At 41.4% G+C, this 15,667-nt stretch overlaps 1 protein-coding gene across 3 annotated transcripts in view; it reads left to right on the forward strand.

Moving 5' to 3' along the window:
- The first annotated feature begins 1,378 nt into the window (after positions 1-1,378).
- MET (MET proto-oncogene, receptor tyrosine kinase) overlaps positions 1,379-15,667 on the forward strand; it is a 131,129-nt gene continuing 116,840 nt past the window's right edge. For 2 of the 3 annotated variants that reach the window (XM_017535058.2, XM_037740804.1), the window contains exon 1: positions 1,529-1,754. The gene's annotated coding sequence lies outside the window, so the exon portion shown is untranslated. Of the gene's footprint in view, positions 1,755-15,667 lie in introns of all 3 variants that reach the window. The other variant, XM_017535059.2, reaches the window with a different exon arrangement.

Raw genomic sequence — 15,667 nt, forward strand, 5'->3', positions numbered from 1 at the left:
TGTTTTTGAGACATAGTCTCGCTCTGTCGCCCAGGCTGGAGTGCAGTGGCGTGATCTCGGCTCACTGCAACCTCCACCTCCCTGGTTCAAGCAATTCTCCTGCCTCAGCCTCCCAAATAGATGGGATTACAGGCACACACCACCACGCCTGGCTAATTTTTTTGTATTTTTAGTAAAGACGGGGTTTCACCAAGTTGGCCAGACTGGTCTGGAACTCCTGACCTCAGGCAATCCGCCCGCCTCGGCCTCCCAAAGTGCTGGGATTACCAGCGTGAAGCCTGGGATCACTCTTGCATAACCTCTGATAATGCCTGCCACATAGTAAGCTCTTGAGAAATGATACTTACTCTTACTATATTTTTCTATCTTTAATTCTGTAGTGAATAAGACCTGAACCTGCATAGTAACTGTTATTTTCACCCATTACTTTCAATAACGAAGAGATCCACGTCTCATCTATTGCCATGATTGAACAAGCCCGCATGAGAGCCGGAACTAACTCAAGTTCTAACTGGCAATGCTCATTCCTTAGATCCTATTACCTTGGAGTGTTCATTTACTCTTGTAGGTCAGTGTCAACTTTTATAACGAAATATAAAATTATCCCAACACAATCCTAATAGAGTTCACCAAGGCCCCAAAAGCTCTTTGTAAAAAATCATCATAAGATTTCAACATTCAAGAATTAAACTTTTGTTCTGTTTTGCTTGCTCACCACTATTTGCTCAGTTATTTAATCAGCCTGCTTCCGGCTAAGAAAAAAAAAGTTGAAGAAATGGAAGTCTCCTCGGGGTTAAACTCCTGTGTTGTTCTTCCTTGCAGAAATCTGAGTTATTATAGTAGAGGATAATTGGTGCATAATGAAATCATTGGGACAATTCCTCCAACCACTCCTACCTCCGCCTCTAACAACGAACTCCTTGTTTCTGCGGTGCCCAAATCTCTCTATACCCCGGTGAATGCCAGGAGGTTAGCGGAGACGTGGGAGAGGCCGAGAGCAGAGCTCGCGCCCTTCCCGGGGCCAGCGCGCGGGGTGCCAAGAGGGTGTGCACCCTGCCTCTGCGCGCCGGGTGACACTCGCCGCCCAAGCGCCAGGAGGGGGAGACTCGGTCCCGCTTATCTCCTGCTGAGCTAACTTCAGACCGCCTGAGCTGGGGGAGGAGAGCGCGCAGCCAGGGCGAGAAAACTTCTCCACCTAGAAAGTTTCACCTTGTCGTGGGCGGGGCAGGGGCGGGAGGAAACGCGACCCCCGCGGGGCCAGGCGCGGCGCGGACGGCAGGAAGGGCGGGGGCCGATTTCCCTCTGGGTGGTGCCAGTCCGCACCTCAGCGGTCCTTGGAACCCGCGGACTAGGCGGACCGACAACGCGCGAGGCAGACAGACACGTGCTGGGGCGGGCAGGCGAGCGCCCCGGTCTGGTCGCCTGGCAGTGCCTCCCGCCCCGACGCGCCCGGGCCGCCGCGGGCCGCGCGCCGATGCCCGGCTGAGTCACTGGCCGGGCAGCGCGCGTGTGGGAAGGGGCGGAGGGAGCGCGGCCGGCGGGCGGGGCGCTGGGCTCCGCCGGGCCGCAGGTGACCCGAAGGCCCTCGCCGCCCGCGGCGCCCCGAGCGCTTTGTGAGCAGATGCGGAGCCGAGTGGAGAGCGCGAGCCAGATGCGGGGCGACAGCTGACTTGCTGCGAGGAGGCGGGGTGGCGCGGAGCGCGCGGGTGGTCCCTGCGCCGCTGACTTCTCCACGGGTTCCTGGGCACCGCAAGGTAAAACTGCAGCCCCTCTTCAGATCCCGCACCCCACCCCTCGCCCCAGCAGTTCTGCTTTCTTTGTTCCCCTAAGAGACCTGACTGCCGTTCCAGGGGGCAAAACCAAGGAGGTGGGAGAGAGTTTAGGAGCTTCGGAAACTGAAGAGACATGGCCAGGAGGAGGGCGAAGCGAGAATGGGGCTTGTCGTTTTAGAGGGTTGCTTCTGATGGCCACCTGTGTGACTTAGGAGGGAGAGGGGCGCTGGGACAGCGGGTGATGTGTGACTGTTATGGCCCAGCAAGTTTTAAAGCTAGTATCTGACTCAGCCCTTACAAAAGGGATCAGGTCATCCTCGTCCCACCGCGATGCAGTCGGCAAGGTTTGAGCCGAGCTGTTTCCTTGTTCCCAGCCTTGCTTTATCTGTATTATGTCGGGGTCCTTCCAAGGGGCAGGTGTTTCTGTGAAAGTCTGAATTTTTCATTTCTGGCAATCACGCGGGGCTTGTGATCCATCCATTTTCCATCGTACCTTATCTCTTTCTGGGGCTTGCGGAGGCCATCTATCTTATTAGGTGAAATGGATTATAACCAGAGGCTGGGCAATGTGGCCATAGTGCTGACCCGATAATTAAAGCACCAGTGAAGTACTTTCCCTGACTATTGTCAATGCAAAATTTACTCCGAGGTACTGTTTCCCATTCGTATCTTTTATGTTTTAAAAGAACCATTTGCTAATTTGGCAGTTGGAGAGGGCTCCAGTGGCTAATGCATGAATAGTTGCCCAGTGTATTTTACCTTATCACAGTTTTATGTTCAAAGGAGCCTTCGGGCAGAATGAAATATTGTCAGCTCTCTTAGGCAAAATAATCAAGATACCTTAATTGCTATGTTAAGATGGTCCATGAATGTGAGAGGATTGTAAAAACTGACATTGGAGACAGTATAGACTATCTGGACCCTCTCTTGAATTTTAAGAAGATTGTTCACATTCTGTAGCTTTGGGTGGAGGTTTATTCTGTCGCCAGACACATGCACATTGCCATGCAAATGAATTCAGAAAAACATTATATTCCCTTACAGCTAAACTATTATAGCTGACTAATGAATATTTTCTGCATGAAGATGATCTGAAAATGATGTACATCGTGTTTCTCTGTGCTATGGGGACATAAATTGCATTTTTATGTACACAGTGTAAGTGGTGCTTGGATTATTTACAGGTACATAGCTTTCCTTCCTTGTTCTAAGCTAATTGAGCTTTGTTTTTAACATGTAAACTTCCATAATGGAACAGAAGTGAGGTACTTTGGTTCCTATCATTTGCAAGTCTGTGGTGTAGTCAACAGGGAAAATTTACATCATTCATAAGAAAATTTTGTAGTACCAAAAATGTGTCTGATAGCCTAGAAAATGTATTGGTGTTTTAAAAATTCTATTCAGTTTTCAAACTTAATGGTGCATAAGTTATTAACGTAAAAATATTTTGCTTTTAACGTGATGGAATTTGTGGCATATATAGAGGATGGTCTGCCGACTACTGCTTTTTCAAAATTGCTTTGTTCTTGATACATGGCAATAGAGGTTTACATTAGATGTATACTACATGCTTTCAAAAAATTAGTGGATGGAGTTTATCTTCATGATAAAAATGTACCAGATTAATCATAGCCAGTCAACATGAAAGCTCATAACTAATATTTTCACTATTTTTAAACCTATAATAGAGAAAAATGGCCCTTTTCTAAGCAGAAGAAATATCCATATTTTATAAATTCCTTTTAAGACTATGTAAGTATATGCATTGCATTAATCTTGAAATCTTTAAAAAAAATTGTCTTAATGAGGGGTAGACTGAGAAATACATTTCAAAAATCAATTTCCTTCGCTGTTGTTAAAATATTGTTCAAAATAGCATTAGTCTAATTATCCTTCTGCAAATCTGCATAATAGTCTCAAATAAACTTTTTCTCAAATGTGGTCATCCCAAAACAATGTGAATAACTCAAAGGGGTTAACATCCTCTAACTGGCTTATATTCTCCAAGTGGCTGCACCAAAGACATGATGACAGTCCCATGGTGAGCACAGTTCCTCACACATTCAGATTATCTCCCATTTCTCTGTCCTCTTCCTCCTCAACCCTTTCCCTTGGCTTGATCAGAGCTGCTTCCAAGGCCTTCTGTGCCCCCATTTCTCCAGCCCAGTTTGCTGGTTTCTTCTTTAGGCATTAGGCTTAGTGATCCTCACCAGAGTCATCTATGCTTTCTTTTTCATGGTCTAAATCCCTAAGATTTCCTTGGTCTGCTGTGTTTATTCATGGGATACTTCATTTCCTCTTTGTGCCCTCTTATGGGGAGAAAATGTATGTAGAAACTCAAGTGTCAGGAAGTGAGCCTTCTTTTCCTGGCTGGTGTATGCTGAAACTAGTGTTTTTGACAGCAAGCCCTCAGGGAAAGAGTTTCTTCATGGGTTTTCCTAGTGCAAAATAAATAGTCACGTCTCAGGAATAAATGATAGGTACACTGACTAATGTTAGTTCAGGATCACTTTGATGATGTGTTCTCAACTGATGCTGGGTTGCTGCCAGACCCACATTTCCCTGACCAAAAATAAGTAGGACCTATATATTGAGTATCATATGTGCCAGGTACTAGAACATTTTCTTTAAAAGAAAGAAATGGAATATGCCCTTGAAGAGTTTACAATCTAGATATACAGACAAATATCACACATAAAATGAACCCAAATCCATAATTTTTAAGGGAACATCACACAAGAAACACTTTCAAAATCATCCTATTTGCTATTAAATAATAGAATTTTTTTAAATCAAAAATTGGAACTTAAAAACCTTAAAATTTGCAAGCTGCGTCTGCATATATCATCTTTCTGATACCAAAACAATCTTACAAGATAGGCAAGTCTGATAACATCTTAACATTCTCATGTTATAGACAAGGAAACTGAGTTTGAGACTAGCTCCATGTTATTTCAATAGCACCATACCACCTCTCCCCAGACATCAGCTATTGGAAATGTTTTCCACAGAGGCATAATTAGGGATGCTTAAGATAGTAATAAATGATGAATATAACATATCTAGTCCCTGCAGTTTTTCTCACCTTCTCTTTCTCCAGTTCTTGCTTTTTTTTTTAATTTTAATTTATTGTTCTTTCTTTTTTTTTTTTTTTTTTTTAGTAAGACACACCAAGAAAAGGTTTCATTCATATGTGTGGGGTATTCTGCTCCTGTTATCAGGATTAAGAGCCGTGAATAATTTTGTAATCTATCCTTCTATCAGAAAGCACATTCCCAGATATCTTTTCAGCTGTGTTAAACAGTTCCCCTTGGGATTTGTTTCAATAAAAACATCCAGTAAAATCTGACTACTTTGCTTTTCATGGGACAAAGTGAAGAAAGCATTTTTATAAGCTGTAAAACTTAATTGAGAGAAAAATCACGTGTGTTATTTGTAGCAGAAGGTGTGAGCCCAGTGAAATAAAAACAGTTAACTTTGTAATCACATACCCAGGTACACATATTTCTCCCTGTGATTGCATAAATGTGTGCAAGTATGTTTATGCAGGTTACTCACATTGATTTTAATTTCTATAATAAATTATGTAGCTATAGGGCCCATAGACAATTATATAATGGGCAATCGAATTTGAAAATGTATTTCTACTAATATAATAAAGGAAAGCAATTATGAAATGTGCTTAGAGATTCACAGGTTATAGTGAAAGCCAGGTTCCTGTACTCCAAGAATGTGATTGAGGATTTAATCATTCATTCAGGATAATTTTTTGACAACTTACCAGGCGTAGCTCTAAAACTGATGTTCCCACAGAGAATAAAACAGACAAAAGTCTCTAACCTCATGACGCTCTGTTCTATTGAGTTGGGAAACAATAATGAAATACATAACTAAATGTGTTGGATGTCAGGTGATAACAGCTTCAAGGAAGAATAAAATGGAAAAGAGAATAGGAACTGTCAAGGATAAGAGGAAGTGGGATGGTGATTGAAAACCTCAATAGTGAGGTCAGAGAAGGCTTGTCTTCAAAGGTGGGCTTGGGGATAGAGCCTGAAGGAGATGAGGAGGTGAACCAGGTGAATATCAGAGCACTTTTTAGGAGTGCCATTCGCATCTTGTTTTTCCTGAAATTGTGCAGTTCACAGCTCACAAACCTGTCCTTAGAGTCCCTGGTTTTATAGGGCGATACCTTAACAGTGCCCCTGGTTTTGTACGGAGATACCTGGACAGTGCCTGCCATCATTAGCTACAGTCTTAAAGACGAAGATACAGGAGTGGCCCACATCTTTTGGTTTATAAGATATGGAAGATGAAGACCCAGAGTGTTTTTTTGCATTCACCTGGTCCCATCCCATACCCCACCCTCTTTCAGAGATATTGCTCCATTCGGACAACTTTCCTTCTTCTTTTCCACACTGGGAGCCTGGCACAGTGGAATTTGTTGAGAATAATACCCATGGCCTTTTTTGCTGATCCCTTCTGTGGTATAAATCTAAAGACAGCAAGAGGCAGTTGCTGATGGCGTGCAGCATCTGCTATGCACTTCTTTCTCACCCCCTCATGCTCCTTCCTTTTCCCTGTCCAGTATGAAGTAACTGCATTAGATTTTCTTCCTCTTTTCTTCCTGTTCCCTTATTCCCCTATTTTTATCCTGTATCAAGATTTGCAGATACCCATGGCCTTTTTCGCTGATTCCTTCCGTGGTGTAAATCTAAAGACAACAAGAGGCAGTTGCTGATGGTGTGAAGCTCTGTCTGCTATACACTTTGTTCTCTCCCCCTCATTCTCCTTCCTTTTCCCTGTCCAGTAGGAAGTAACTACATTGAATTTTCTTCCTCTTTTCTTCCTGTTCCCTTGCCTATTTATATTCTGTATCAATATTTTCAAACAGGTAACTTAAATCAGGAAAACTAACCTTTTCATTAGGGATTGATGAACTGCTTAGGAAAAGCCCTACCTAAGAGGGGCAGTCACCACTTGGCATGATTAGAGCTGCCACGAGGCTCCGTGTATGGCATGGGCCGATGTGGTAGTATCTTTCAGATTTTCAAGAGAAGCTAGAAATCTCCCAATTTTAAAATGTTGACTCAGTATCTTTAAAACGCTGTACAGCTTACAGGGGCACAAAGTCTGCAGGCCAGATTGGGCTCCTGATGGTCCCAATTGCAGCAGCATGCATGGCCCAAGAGCCCCAGGACTGCTTCTACCAAGTATTTTATTTTCTAAAATTCTCAGAAAATTAACTGAAATTCTCTGGAAAATTAACTAAGCAAATTTTTAAAAACCAATATTTTATGTCAGTTTCTATTGGCATGTACTTATTTTTCTATCAATATCAGCCCACATACTTTACATCAAACTATGTACATTTCTAAACTGAAGGGTAATCCAGTTGTTTCATTCTTAAACTGAAGTAGTCATTTTTTGAAACCTGAATCCATCATGGCTTTATGCATCAATTTCATTTCCAAGTTCTCTGATTCAGGATAAACTCCCCTTTTGGAATATTCTCTTCCGCCTCCCCCCCCCAACTCTCTCTGGAAATGGAACTTCACCCATTGTTATTACCCTGCCATTGAAATTCAAAACATGCACTGCCCTGCTGATTTCCAGTGCCCTTTACAAGCAATCAGATCAGCGTTAAAATCTATTTTTCCAAAGGAATAAAAGCTCACAGGTTGTGTGCTAACTTGCTTCCTTTAATCCTAAAATCTCAGTGAAATGCCCAAGCTAGCAGCCCCCCGAAGACCATTGTGTTAGAAAGGAAGATTATGTACTGTATTTCTTCTCACTATTTGAAATACAAATATAATAATATATCATGAAACAGTGCACATATTAAGATCAGTGGCCTATTCCTATTACGAAATGATCTCCTACTCCTTGATAGTTGGAATTCTAAGGCAGCACCTGGACTCTCAGGTCCCATTTGAAATTGTATGTTTTTTTAAAAAAAGAATGACTTGGGGAAAAGCTGTTCAATAAGACCGTGGAAGATTTCTAATTTTTAATATTTTATTAAAAATGTAAAGAAAAGCATGGAAAGCTGAGACTTTTGAAATAATGTAGTCTTTCCAAGTCAGAGAAAGAGAGAAGTGGTCAATTTGTTATTAGAGATAGGTTGCCTCCTTTGAGGCCTAATCATGTGGGAAAGGAAAACCCAGCCGAGTTTGGGTCCATAAGACAGCTCAACCTAGCTTTAAAAGTAAGTTTTGGCTTTCCTTGGGACCAGAGTGTGTTTAGACCAGCATTTTAGCTCTTAAATTTTAAACCTAGGGCCTTTTAAGGGAAATTTAATCCATGTGTTTTTGATTCACCAAATCTAAATCATTACCCACAAACGGTATGTCCCTCTAAGCTCTTTGATGTCCAAGAAATCTTTAAAATCATGTAAGGCATTTTTGTTCCAGAAAAATGGGAAGTTGGTTTTTGCTAAGCGTCAGAAAACAGCATCCTCAAAAATCTGATTAGGTCTAAAATCCTGCAACCATGACAGTATGAATGTTTGAATCATGCAATATGAAAATTTTAATTCCTTTTAAAGTCCTTCTTTATCCGTAGTATTCAGTTGTAATCCTTACTAACCTCAAGGAAAATATTTTGACACATTTGCTCTTTGTTTTGTAATATAAATATAAAGCCCAAATATTTATCATTTTATTCTGACACATAGTAGGTACTCAGCAAATATTTTGTAGAGTGTTAAATGAATGACTTTTTCTTTTCCCCAGAAACTTCTAGCTAATATCAGTTCTTCTATTCAATATTGATATCCATCTGTCATACCTTGGAATGAGATCTATTCTGAGTCAGTGACCCCATTCAACAAATTTTTAAAATAAGCCGTCTAACTAAATATATGACATTTATTGAAATTCATTTTACACCATGAAGCAACTGCCTTGCAAAGGTGCTGAAAATAGGAAGGAATTTCTGGACTAATTTGATTAAATATTCAGTTGTTGCCATATGCTTTCTGAAAATTGATTCCCCCCCTTTTACTATTCCTGTCATCCTTCCTCCCACCTTGACATGCTTACTGATTGAAAGCTATGCACAGAAAAAGCGCAGGTTGCTTGTATGTATAAGCAAGAGCAGCAAGTCCAAACAGGCTTAGAAAACGTAATGCTACAATCACAAGTTGTCATAATATAGGAGAGGGGGGAGAGGAATACTCAACAATAAGACTGGTGTTGGGTATTGCTCCAAATTACTTGGATGACACATCTTTGAAGTCTATTGTGTGGGGGAAAAGCACCTTCTTGCTGTAGTTAGATTTCCTGTTTGTGAATGTGTATTTTCTGGTAACTAGACTTCCTATATGAACTCAGCATAGCTTTAAGTGCAGCTCAAATGACATGATTAGAGAATGGCTGCTTTGGAGGCACCAGCTCCTTCTCTCTTAAAGAAAAACTATCATGCTGAAACATAGGCATTGAGATCTTTCTTGATACCATATTGTGAATTTCTAATGGCTTGTCACATTTTATCCTGAGAAAACCCTTTCTGATGAAAAGTGTGTTGTTCTAGTATCACATTAGGGGTAATGGAATTGGCACTTTCTTATATCTTGAGGGGGCAGAGGGAGTAAAAGGAAAATTATGTTCATATGGTCTTAAAATAGAGATTCTCTGAGGTTAACCTGAAGATTTACTAAACATATTGTCGTTACAACTTGTTTTGACATTTAATTGTAGATAGCATTGTATCAGCAGTGACTTATTTATAGTTTTGTTTAGGCTTGCCTAATTTTTATTTCATTGGTAGAACCAAACCATCAGTAATAAATCACGTCAGTGTTTTTGTACACATTCATATTTATATGACTTAAAATCCCAATGTAAAGGTCTCACAACTTGAAAAATGAATGAATGCCTGAGTATTTGAACAGCTGGGAAAATGTAGTTCAATTTAAGAAAGATTTTTTTGTGATAATTCTTATGCCATATATAGAACACAGATAATAAAGAAGAAGGCCTGGAGGTTTGGATGGCATATTGGATCAATGAGGCAAAGGGAGGGGAAAGGTGGGCAGGATATGCTGAAGAGTTATGGCCTTGAGTACGCCCTAAGTCATAAAGAGAGTTTAAGAGTGTACCTTTAAGAATCAGGCTGCCCGAATTCTAAGTAGCAAAGAGGCAGGTCAAAATGGGGAACAGGCTAGGCACAGTGGCTCACTTGTAATCCCAGCATTTTAGGAGGCCAAGGTGGGTGAATTGCTTGAGCTTAGGGGTTTGAGACCAGCCTGGGCAACATAGCAAAACTCCCCTCTTAAAAAAATAGAAAAACTAGCTGGACATGGTGATGCACCCCTGTAGCTCCAGCTACTGAGGAGGCTGAGATAGGAGGATCACCTGAGCCCAGGAGGCTGATGCTGCAGTGAGCCGAGATCGCACCACTGCACTCTAGCTTGGGTGACAAAGAGAAACCCTTTCTCAGAAAAAAAAAAAAAAAAAAGGCAGGGACGGGGGAGGGTGTGGAATAAAGCAAAGCTCACGGGAAAGTGGTAGGGCTCAGGGTGAGCAAAGTCTAAATTTCTGCCAACTTGTGTTACATGTGGTTTGATTCTGGGAAAAAATAAACCGTCATCTATCCAGTCCTAAATTGAGCCTTTTAGTCGGTCCTCCCCTCAGCTACCAGAAAGAATAGCAGGAATATGTCACAGAAGCAGCAAAAGCTTTTATTCTCAGTGTCAGAGGCATGTCCTAAGTACTCTATTATCTACTCCCAGACACTCTAAATGAAACTTCATTTTCTCTGAGAAAATCAAAATATAAAAAGAAAACTCAGGCAAATTTATAAAGGTTTTACACCATTTTCATGACTGAAATGTTCTAGCATATTAGGTCATTGTAATCTATAAATTCCTGTTGGGACTGAAAGTTATGGTCCTAAAACCTTTATTTGTAACCCTTTTCCACTAGGATGTCGCCTGCTGGGGATATAGATTAGCTTTCCTTAAGGATGTTATCTTGAGACCGTTTTCTTGGGCCTTGAATATACAAAGTTCATAATAGTGTGAATATAGGAATTATGTTTTTCTATTCTAAACACGAATTCAGACAGTGATATAAAGATTTTAGGAAAGTTTCTATCAAGGCCTGCCTTCACTGCCTGACTTTTTGCTCCTCTGAAGGTCTTAGGTGAGCCTGTCATCTAACTCTGCCCTTACTTCAAGCAGAATCCATTTGGCTCCAGTCAGTAGCTACACTGTCCAAAGTGAGCCTGTGGTCTCACAGCTATCTGGTTAATACAGGGACAGCAAACCAATAGAATCGCTTAGGACCTAGGCAAAACTTTGGGCTTAAAATATTGCCTTAGCTATTGTTGTTTTCAATGAGCATCAAACAGTACGATATTTTAAGTTCTATTGAATTACGTAAAGAAGTAACCAAAGCAGAGATTGTTGACAAAAAAAAAAAAGCTTCCTCCTAAGAGAAATGAATATGCATTTTAGATTTTTCAAAAATTCCCTTTCTGTCTTGTCAAAATTAAGATATTTCTAAATTTTATTTCAGTATCACTAACACATACTTGGATTATTGTTCATTGAAATCTGTACGTCAAAGCCCAGTGATTTTATACATTCTTCTGGTCTTCAAAGAGCTTACCAAAAAAAAAAAAAAAAAATGTTCTTTAAATCACCAGAAAAGTGCAGATAAAATCCCAGACAGTTTCATTAATGACAATGAAAGGTGACAGCCATAGAATCTATGTCATAAGTTGATTAATTATTTTCCAAATGTTATTAAAGATTTTAGACTAATAACTTAGACTGGTATCCAGGATCAAGATTCCTTCATAATCCCTAAATGGGTTTTAATTTTCAGAGTTAGATGATCATTATATGTGATTCATTTCTTTAACATTATTAGACTGTTGACTTTATTGAAAAGAGAGCAGAGTATCTGTTTCAATGTGTTTTCTTTTCCCTGAAGTTATTCCTTGTAGAACTCAATAAAACTGGTTTTGAAATAAAAATAATCAAATGCTGGCATTTTCTCTTAATAAAGACCCATAGACTTGATGGATTACATAAACATCACAAGGAATTTACTACAGAATTCATAATTATGTAACCATTTCATTCCCAAATCTGCCTATGGAGAGTATAGGCATTCAATGAGAATGTGCATTAGCGTAAGGATGACCTGGAGTGAATTTTCATTCTTGTTTTGATTCTTTCCCATTTTGTCCAATTCATAGCACCTGCCTCTCTTAACCAGCAAATCTATTTGCATGTCTCCAGTCCCATTTTTCGCCGTGCCCATTGAAGTGATTTCATACTCTCACCATTTCTTAAGCTCTTGCATCTTTTGGGCTCCCTTTATTCTCAGTATAAGATCTTCCTTTATATTTTAGAGAGTAAACATGAACACAAGTTGTTTCCATGTCACTCATTATTACCTCTTTCTGTCTCAAAGGATGAAGAGTCTTTTCTGTCTCAAAGGACGAAACAGTCCTAGGTCTTTTCTACCTAGGTCTTGACCCCGTTCTTCCCCACACCTTCGAGCACCTTCTCCATCTATCCTACCCACCCTACAACCCTTCCCATCTTTAAAACCTCCCTTGCCATCTTACTTTTTAAAATATATATTTTTTAGGCTTAGTGGTACATGTGAAGATTTGTTACATAGGTAAACGTGTGTCACAGGGTTTATTTCATTACCAGGTATTAAGCCTAGTACCCAATAGTTATCTTTCCTGTTCCTCTCCCTTCTCCCACCCTACCGCCTCAAGTAGACTCCAGTGTCTGTTGTTTCCTTTTTTGTATTCATAGGTTCTCATCATTTAGCTCCCACTTATAAATGAGAACATGCACTATTTGGTTTTCTGTTCCTGTGTTAGTTTGCTAAGGATAACAGCCTCCAGCTCCATCCATGTTCCTGAAAAAGACAGGATCTCATTTTTTATGGCTGCATAGTATTCCATGGCTTCACTATTTTTCATTCAACTCCTACTCAACTTACTGACTCTTCTAGAAAGAAATAAAATACACGTGTCAGACATTTTAATAGGACCTTGAATACACAATTTCCTTAAGTATTCAGTCCTGTTTTCATCTTATCCTTTAAATAAAGAATTCTTGAAAATAAATGTCTAACTTAGTTTCTCTACTTTCTTCATTCCCATTGATTCTTAAGTCATTCAACTCAAGCAGTCTGTTCCACACTCCCAAGAAAGTGTCCTCATTCTAATCACCAGTACCCTCCTCATGGGCAGATCTTATGGGCACTGGTTTTTATCCCTTTTGACCACTCTGTAGAATTTGACACTATACATTTTATTTCTCCCTTCTTGAAAGTTCTCCTTTAGCTTACCTGTCCACATTTTATTTGGTTACAATTTTTCTTTTTACCCTTTGGAACATAAAGGTTCGATTCTAGTCTTCTTTTAGGGTCCATCTGAATTCCTCCTTTCTACTTACAAAACACATTCACAGGCGATCTCACCTCAGTGACTTCCAGTACGCCTATGGACGAGTGGTTCACAAACTGCTCTCTCACTTCCTCTTTTCTCCAGACCACCGCTTTTATGTTGTTGGCTACCTTATACACTCCTCCACTTAAATGACCAGCAGCTACCTCAGAGTTATTAACTCAACTAATTACTTTTGCCCTCCAAGTCTCCTCTGCCTATTTTCCTTACCTTGGCTTATGATACCCAGATAGACATTTTTTTAGCCACTCTTGGTTTTTCAGTCTCCTCTACAAAATCCATATTGAATTATGCCCATATAAATTTTCTCACTTTAATATCTGTGTACTCTTATCATTCCTTTCTTTCCATAGTGCTAGAAACTTTGTCCAGGAACATTCTTTCTTATATTAATTGTTCCTGTTGTCCATTCATTCAACAAATGCTTACCAAGTACCACATAATGACACTATGCTAAGGGCTAAAAGTGGAGCTTACGCTCTGATGGGAGACATAGATAAGTTACTACACAGCATGAGAAAGGCTGGATAAGGGGAAGGTGGGTTTGCTGTTCAAGCATGTGGGAGAGTTCCTAATTCCTTACTAGAGAGCAAGAGAGGCATCAGAGAAGGCTTCCCAGAACCATTACCTAAGATAAGGCTTGAAGAGAGAGGACAACTTATCCGTGTGAAGGTGAAGGCAAGAATATCCATAAAGAGGGATCCACATGTGCTGAAACTCAGAGTGGGTGAGCGCATGGCTTGCTTCAAGAACTGGAAGAGGGCAGAGTGGCCAGAGCCTAGATTTCTAATACAGTGATGGTGAAAGGCAAGGCTGGAGAGTGGGGCAGAAGCAAATGATATGCAGCTTGTAAGCTCTGCTAAGGAGTTGACCTTTTGTTTTCAGCAAAGAAGTGACATAGTCAAATTGTCAGTTTAGAAAGATATCTCTGGTATGTTGGGGGGCAGATGATCAGGATGAGAATGGAGACGGAAGGCCAGCGAGGAAGCTGTTGTAGTAATCCAGGTAAGAAGGGATGCTGCCCTGACCATGGGCATGGAAGCCACTAAGAAGATGGATATGTTTATAATACTCGTAGGTGGGCATCAGGGATGATGTTCTGGAAACATGGGGCATGTTAGGCCCTGAGGTCGGATACAGAGAGGGAGAGCGGGTTTCGTAGGAGTAGATGGAGTACCAGAAGGATATCTGACTGCTCCTTTTTGGTCTCTTGTCCCATCTGTCTTTGTCTCCTGGCCTATTAGCTTTGGTGGCCCCAGTGCTCAGTCCTCCTCTCTTCATTCTCTACACTCCTCGCCTCGGGGCCTCCTCCACTCTCGTGGCTTTTCATGCTGTCTACACACTGACAACTTCTTAATTTAAATCTCTGGCCCAGATCTTTCTCCATAACCCCAGGACACAAACATCCAGCTGCATGCCCAGCATCTCCACTTAGATCCCTACAAACCATCTGTCAGGCAGGGTGCAGTGGCTCATGCCTGTAATCCCAGACCTTTGGGAGGCTGAGGCGGGTGGATCACTTGAGGTCAGGAATTCGAGACCAGCCTGTCCAACATGGTGAAACCCCGTCTCTACTGAAAATACAAATATTAGCCAGGCGTGGTGTGTGCCTGTAATACCAGCTACTCGGGAGGCTGAGGCAGGAGAATCACTTGAACTCAGGAGGCAGAGGTTGCAGTGAGCCAAGATGGCACCACTGCACTCCAGCCTGGGAGACAGAGCAAGACTCCATGTCAAAATAAAAATAAATAAATAAAATCTCCGTCATGGGCAAAACTACACTCCTGGTCTTCTTATATCCCACAAACTTGCTTCACCAACTAGAGTCTGCATGTTGGTAACTGACAAAGCCATTGCCTCCATTAAAAAAGTCAAAATCCTTGGAATATTCTCAACTCCATTTTTTCTCACATGCCTCGGATCTGACTCCATCAGTAAATTTGGATGGAGTTTGATCTGAGGCATGTGACAAAATAGTTTGCTCTATCTTCAAAATAGGACCAGAATTCAGCCACATCTCCTCACTCTCTCCTTTCTCCCTGGCCCAGGCCACCAGGATCCCTCTCCTGGAACACCACAGGAGTCTCCCAGCTGGCCTCGCTGCTCCACCTTTGCCCTGAACTGCCTCCCCCCAGCCACTAGCAGTGTTCTCTCCCATGCAATGGAGATGATTACCTTCTAACATAATCCCCCCTTGTTCAACACCTTGCAATGACTCCCCATCTCACTCCAATAAAAACCTGAATCTCCCAGGGACCTGCAAGACCTTAGATGCTCTGATTCTTTCCCCTCCCTGATCTCAGCTCCCAATCACCAAAACCCAGGCTTACTGGCCCCCTTGCTGTGCTTCAAACACACCAGCCATGCTCTTAGTTCTTCCTTCTTGCCTCTGCTCTGAAATCACTTTTCCCGTCTCAGATAGCTGGGTCCACAAAAGCTATCTTCCCAATTTCCAA

This window comes from Cebus imitator, unplaced genomic scaffold (assembly GCF_001604975.1).
Source record: "Cebus imitator isolate Cc_AM_T3 unplaced genomic scaffold, Cebus_imitator-1.0 Scaffold90, whole genome shotgun sequence".
Classification (NCBI taxonomy): Eukaryota; Metazoa; Chordata; class Mammalia; order Primates; family Cebidae; genus Cebus; species Cebus imitator.